General features: G+C 34.4%; 1 long non-coding RNA gene across 1 annotated transcript; it reads left to right on the top strand.

The window, feature by feature from the left end:
• The first annotated feature begins 2,257 nt into the window (after positions 1 to 2,257).
• Positions 2,258 to 4,247, top strand: LOC103104921 (uncharacterized). Its single transcript, XR_462917.2, has 2 exons — positions 2,258 to 2,397; positions 3,003 to 4,247. It is a non-coding gene; the product is annotated as an uncharacterized LOC103104921 (long non-coding RNA).
• Positions 4,248 to 5,728: the final 1,481 nt, after the last annotated feature.

The following is a 5,728-nucleotide window of genomic DNA, read 5'->3' on the forward strand; positions in this document are numbered from 1 at the left end:
AGGATATGAAGTTCACAGGATATGAAATTTGTTTCCTAGAAAATTATATAAGTATTTACACCTTTATGAAATTCTTTAAGTAACTGCTCCTCCATATTATATTTACCCATTTTAAATATCAAAATTCTTTTGTTCATATAAGAATATTTTATATGATGTATGTGTATGTGATAGAATGTGAAAAAATATTATCCGTTCAATTTTAAGGAAGGGGGAAATGACTTTGAAAGAAAATAACACATTCTCCTAAGGTTCTTTGAACACTCTGAAACATAAAGCTACCCATTCATTCATTTACATGTTCCCTATAAAATAGCCAAGAGTTTCCCAGGTATTTTATTAGTCTCAGGAGACTTCTTGTGATGTTTTCTGAATATGGTGGAAACTTAATAAAAAATTTAAAAAGAAAATTGAATTAAAAACATTAGCTACAAAAGTTACAGAATTCTATAAAAAGAATTTTGTTAACACCAAGATCTACATGCAAGTATATTTGGGGGCAAAGGTCACTTATTTTCATTAATAATTTTTCTTTGGTTAAAAATGAGATTTTTTGAATCTTTGCAATAGATACATGTTCATAAAACAGAGAGTTAACTAAAATTTTTTCCTAGAATAGTCTACAAATGATTGAGTATACTAAAATAGGGAATAAATTAACTAAGCTTGTCATGTGTCCTATTTTGATTTTTTCTTCTATTCATCCTTCAATGTATCCCCACAAAATCTAAGCCAAAATATATGGCAGTTATAGGAAATAACAGCCACATTAAAGCTTCAATTATACAAGATAATGAAATAATGGGAGGGGGAGGTTAGGGATGTAAGCTAGAAACCTAACTTCATTGTATATAATACCTTTTATTAAATTGAAATCTCTTTGAAAGCTGCTTCTGTTCAGGCTTCACCCATCTTTGTATTCTTAGAATCTAATATGGTGTCTTGTACTTAAAGACACTTAATTAAGCTAAACATAACAAAGAGAGGTGACATTTAAAAAAAATTGTAAAGCTGCATAAAATATTTTGTTTTGTTATGTTTTTTAAAGCTGCAAAAAAAAAAATTAATCGCCTACAGTTTATTAAGAGGCAGCTAGGTGGTTAAGTAGATAAAGCAGATAAATCTGGCTAGAATCAGGAAGATCTGAGTTCAACTATTGCCTCACACATTAAATAGCTGTGTGACCATGAGCAAGTTGCTTAACCTGCTTGGGTTTCATCCCCTAAGAAGGGAGGAAAATAATAGTATCTACCTCCCCTGGTTGTTGAGAAGATTTAATGGGATGATATTTGTAAAGAGTTTAGCATGGTGACTGGCACATACATACTAATTTCCTTCATTAAAGGCAAGTATTCCTGGTGGTCCTATGGGCATTACTATAATAAAACACAATATAGGAATATTCATCTTGATGAACCCAATTTATAAGAAATAATTAAATTATATCAGGATATTTTTTAAGAATACAGGGGACCATTCTCTCCTTTTTTTTCAACCAACATACAGCCAAAATAGTTGAATCCAATATCCATCAAGAAAAGATTTTTTTTTAATTTAACATAATTTAAAAATTTTTAAACAGAGAAAGGAATATGCATTGGTCATTTTTGTGTCTTGTCATAATGATATTTAACTGTATTTTCAATGATGTAAGAAAAGGAAGGACTCAGATGATGATGTTACAGACTTCCATATATATATTAAAGACTCCACCATTTTTCCAGTAATCTGGGCTCTCCGTGTTGGGCTCCAATCTTTGACTCTCCACTCTTCTTCCCTTTACATATCCCATCCATTGTCAAATATTGTTATTTCTGCCTCTACAACATATCATACATCCTTACTATTCCCTCTACTCAAATTGCCACCTCTGGGTCAGTACTTCATCCACTCATTCCTGAACTACTGCAATAGTCTTCTGATTGGTTTCCTATCTAAAGTCTCTTTTTTTATTTTTCCCTTCCCTCTTCCCCTCCTCCCCTTCACTCCCCCTTTCAACTCTTTCAAGTCTCTTTCTACTTCAATACATCCTCAATACTGTACCTAAGTAATTTTTCAAAAGCCCAAATGTTATTTTATCACTATTCTAATAAATCAACTCCAACAGCTCTCTTTTATGTTTAAGATCAAATATAAACTCTTCTTCTTGGCATTTAAAGTTCTCAATAACCTAGATTTCTCTCCATTCCAGCCCTCTATGACTCCCCTCTGTAAATAATAGACTCGAATACAGGACTACAATCCCCACAAGCCTTTGCTCCACTTCCCCAAAATGCTTTGTAATCTCACGGGAATTCTGAGGTGGGCAGAGATCAAGGAAGGATTTAAGCTGGTGGCAAAGGTCTTCTAGGGATCTTGGACTTCCGTTTTGGGGCAGGCGTGGCTTTTTTTCATAATGTAGGTGAGGTTGTGTTTAGGCCTCTCTATGGCCTGGACACGTGTCTCTTATTCTGTATTTTCTTTAATCCTTAACCTTCAATAAACCTCTAAAAAATATAATACTCCTTGCAGAGAGAAACTAATTTCTACCTGCCTCAGTCTCCCCAGTCTCCCCTAAGTTTTAATCCTTACACCTCTACACATTCTCTGAGACAGACTTACACAATGTTCTTATCTTCTGTTTCCATGTCTTTGCACTGGCCTTTCCCTATACTTGGCATATACATTTTCCTAAAGTCTGCATCTTGGAATCCTTGGTTTCCTTCAGGCCTTCACTCAAGTACCACCTTTTCTGTGAGATCTTCTTCCCAGTTTCTAATGGCTTAGTCTAATCTTTGTGCCCATATCAGCCCCAACACTATTCTGAAATTTGCTACACATATCTCTGTGTGTACAGGTTGTCTCCCTTTCTAGAATGTAATCTCCTCAAGATCGGGAAATGTTTTGCTTTTGGTGTGTCTTTGTATCCACAGTGCCTGCCCCCTAATACACAGTAGATTCCTGACAAATGCTGGTGCATTGATTTATTGTTCTCTTTCTTCTTGCTCTGTATTTTTCACTAGGACTTTGCAATTCCAACAGAACACAGAAAGAGAAAAAGAGGACCTTCAGATTCTTCCTCTGAGAGGGTTGACTGATGAGTCATATGTCACCATACCACCAAACTGCACTGCTGCTATACTTTCCTGGAACTGGGCCCACCATAAGGCCCTTTTATGTGCCTGCCAATTATGTTTCTAACCACTAGGGTGTTGCCTTCAATGACATGCCATTTTCAAATTATACAAATGTATGGAGCTCAATGGAGTTTTGATGGAATTTTTAATAAGTACCATGAATTGGTGTGACTTATTTGCATCTTCTGTCACAAACCTGTGGTTAAGTGCATGCAACATGAAGCCCAATCCAGTTGGATTGAGTAATGGAGACTTGAGCCAAGTGGTTTCCTGTGCTAACTCTCATGAAAGGAGCATTTTCCTGGCTATAGTCTTCTTCTGCTGGTGGAAAAGCATGGGTGCAGAATGTCTGAGACACTTTTAAACATTAAACCATGTTGTTCATGAGTTACTTTTCCAGAGTCAAAATGGCAAAAGTGGGGAAAAAATACCCATTAAAATAGAAATTAGAAAAACAGAGTCCCAGTGCTAGCTCCCCAAGTTAAATGGTTAATCACTTCAGTAACTTTTTTCAGTAAAAGTTCTAAACCTGTGGTCCATTAACACCTCCCAAAGAAATCTGTTGATATACTTTAGGTGGGTGGGTGAATATGGATGAGAAAAAAATGAATTTTTCCTTCAGTTTAATAGGTTTTCTTTCTAATATTATGTGAATTACAAATTGTTTTATTTATTTGAAAATATCATCCTGCCAAAGGGGTCCATGATATGAAAAGAGTAAGAACTCCTGTATTAAAAACATAGCAGATGTTTTTACAGGAAAACCTGCCCCAGCCAGAAAACAGGACTAGTGCTTATAAAAAGAGCTAAGGTAGGTCAGAGAACTTTAAACTTAGCAAACATTAAAAACAAGGATAGTCAATCATTTTCAGTTCAGTTTTATTTTGTCATTTATGATATTCTTTCCATTGATATTTGTGGTCATTGTATATATTATTTTCTTCATTTCGTTTTGTTAACTTCATTTTGCTTTATTTCACATACCTTCCAATGATACATCTAATTCTCCACATTCATTGTTTCTTAAAACATAGGGATATTCTGTTAACATCCCTATACCATAATTTGTTTGTTTCATTTAAAGGTACAAGTTGTAAAATAAGAATATTGGGATAAACAACACAATATATATCTTTGTGACTTCTTCCTTAAATATCATGCAATCATCTTTCCAAAACCATAGGTCATTGGTTAACTCTCCTCCCATCTACCTAAATAACAAGTTATCAGTTATGATCACAAAAGCTTAAATGTTAAAAGGTACCTAAAGGTTTCCTAGTTTAACCTTACCCAAAGCACAAATCAGTTCTGCAAAAACCCTGAGCAGTTGTCACCTAGGTTCTTCTTGAATACTTGCAGTGACTGAGAACTTTACTGCCTGATTATGCAGCCTAGGAAATGTTTATCAGTTTCTAGCTGTTAAAATGAACCTCTGATTAAAATATAATTACAAGTAGATGACATTGGCATGGCATCATAGATCTGTGACTAATTTAAGGGGATGGCCATCAATTAGGGAATAGCTGAACAAATTGTGGTATATGATTGTAATGGAATTCTATTGAACTATGAGAAATACTAAGCATGATGATTTCAGAAAATCCTGGAAAAACCTATATGAACTGATGCAGAGTGAAGTAAGCAGAATCAAGAGAACACTGTACACAGGAACAGCAATATTTTATGATGATCAACCATGAGAGACTTGGGTACTCTCAGCAGTATAATAATCCAAGATAGTTCTGAAGGACATAACCAAATTGCTATCCACTTCCAGAGAAAGAACTGATGGAGTCTGAATGCAGATCAAAGGGTACTATTTTTCACTTTAACTTGTGTGTGTGTGTGTGTTTATTTGTGAGTATTGGTTTTAAATAAGTATTCTCTCAAAATGTGACTAATATGGAAATATTTTAAGTTCCATATAAACTGTCAGATAACTGTTGCTAGCTTTTGCTGAAGTTTTGGAAGGTGTTTTTCTTTTTGATTCTTAGAAAATTTAAAACTATCAGTAGGGGAAGGGAAAACATATGTTTGAAAATGAATGTGATATAAAAATAAAAGGTCTCTTAAAATATTTTAAGAGATTTGTGTCCATATTAATATGACAATTAGTACAATTTGCAACATATTATTTAGAAGGTTCTTAAGGGAGTCATTCGAGGCTCTAAAAGGTCATACAACTTACCTTTAGTCAGCAATCAGAGGTGGGGATTTGAAATCAAATTCCCCTCATTCTAATTCTAGGACTGCATTCAAGACATTGCCTATAACTGTGGAAAATTTTGTTTTTCCTCTGATTGCCTCCTCTCCTTTCAGAAGTCATTCGTGGACATTGTCATCATCTACTTTAACAACTGTTTTTACTACTTATATTCCTAGCCTAAGTCGAAAGGAAAACCTTTTAAAACAAAGCCTTAATTTATATCCCTAACACCAGGGAGTACTTAATAGAAAGATACAGGAAGACAGTAGACTAAGATCATCTAGGTGATGATTAGTAATCATCATCATCATCATCATAACTAATAGCTAACATTTATAGAGTGCTGTGTGTCAGGAACTGTTAAGCAATTTGCAGTTATCTCATTTGTATCCTTACAACAAGCCTG

The sequence above is a fragment of the Monodelphis domestica genome, chromosome 2 (assembly GCF_027887165.1).
Source record: "Monodelphis domestica isolate mMonDom1 chromosome 2, mMonDom1.pri, whole genome shotgun sequence".
NCBI classification, from domain to species: Eukaryota; Metazoa; Chordata; class Mammalia; order Didelphimorphia; family Didelphidae; genus Monodelphis; species Monodelphis domestica.